Below are 1,761 nucleotides of genomic sequence, written 5' to 3' on the forward strand. Positions count from 1 at the left end.
ATACTTGATGCAGAGTTGCTCTCTGTTCCATTGAGGGATAGGTATTTTCTTGTTTTCCCATATTTCCTGTGCCTCTGTGCTGATTTCTAGTCATCTGATGAATTATATAGTTCTTACTTTTTTGCTGTTAATTCTGTAGTGTCAAGGGGGAGGAACAGCTCTGCTTCTCAGATGTGTTCTTGGTAGAGGGCCTTGTCTTCCAACCAGAGAAGTGATACAGTCATCTCTAGGTTTGGTACCTTTCTCAGTCTCTTGGGACCAGGTACACCTGAAGCTGGACTGGAGAGTTTTAATGGGAGAGAGTAGGATTCACACTGTTCAGTAAACTATGAAATCTCAAAATATTTCTGGGTGGGCAGAAGGCAGCTAGAAGTCTGAGGCAGACTTTCTGCCTCAGTTTGTCTCACTGACTGCTGCTGCTCCCTGCCACAGGCTTAAGGGATCAATGGTGTAAAGTAGAACTGCTTTTTGTGTAGTCTGATGTTGGCCTTAATACATGTTTTTATATACATATTAATATTTGAAGTACTTTTAAAGTTTTTCCAGGGGGCATTTGTTCTCAGCAGAGAGAGAGAGAGAGAGTGGGAATGGAGAAAGGAAAGAACATCATATGGAACATGATTGTGCTACAATCTCTTCTTTTCCAATCTCCCCCTTTTTGGCATTTTGGGCATGCATGCACATGCACCTGGAATGTTTCATGTTGCTGGTTCCAGAAGATGTGCAAAGGCATGTTTCAAGTTGTCATGTAAGGGACTTGCACTGTACAGTAAGCCAAGTACTATTTATTGAAAAGTTGACTTATCAAGTTTCTGTGAATGCATATATATTTATAGGATATCTCTCTTATTCTTCTGATCTACTCACCCATTTTGAGCTAATTCCACACTGTCAAAATTACAATAACCTTATGGTATATCTATATCTAGTAGAAAAATTTCTCTACTTTGCTTTTTTTCATGTGTAGTTCACCTACTCTTAGCTCATTGCATTTCCATAGGTGATGGTTATTTTATACTAGTAACTGGCAAAGGATGTCCAGATATCTGGTAAAACTAGTCCTGAATGTGTCTGTGAAAATACTTTTTGAATAATTGGAATTTTAATTGGTTGACTGAGTAAAAAAGATCACCTTCACCAATGTAGATGGGCATGAATTAATTCAGTGGAAATCTCAAAAGAAAAAAAAGATACATGAAGAGCACATTTTCTTGTGTTTGAGGAAAGGCATCCACTTTCTCCTGCTCTCAAACATCAGCATTCCTGGTTCCAGCCAGGCCTTTGGACTCCAAGTGGGACATACCATTGACTTCCTTCATTCTCAAGACTTTGAACTGAATTACACCACTGGTTTTCCTAGTTCTCCAGCTTGAAGATGGCAGTTGTGGGATTCTTTGTGTTCATAATGTCATGAGCCAATTCCTATTAAAAAATTTATCTTTCTCTCATCTATCTACCTATGTATGAATATGCACACATATGTGTGTGTGCAAATTCCCATGTATGTCCCTTTTGCTACAGAATCTCTGAAGAATTCTAATATATCTCATAAATTTTAGAATAAATTTTTCATGCTCTACAAAAAAATACTGTTAGAATTTTTATCAAAATTGACTTAAATTTAGGGAATAACAGGATAAATTGGCATCTTTATTAAACTGATTCTTCCAAACAATGAATATAAAGTTTCTCTGCCACTATGTAGATTTTCTTCAATGTCTTTAAATTGAGTATTAAAATTATATTTTTTAAATGACTTGC

This window comes from Tupaia chinensis, unplaced genomic scaffold, assembly GCF_000334495.1.
Source record: "Tupaia chinensis unplaced genomic scaffold, TupChi_1.0 Scaffold144482_1, whole genome shotgun sequence".
NCBI classification, from domain to species: Eukaryota; Metazoa; Chordata; class Mammalia; order Scandentia; family Tupaiidae; genus Tupaia; species Tupaia belangeri.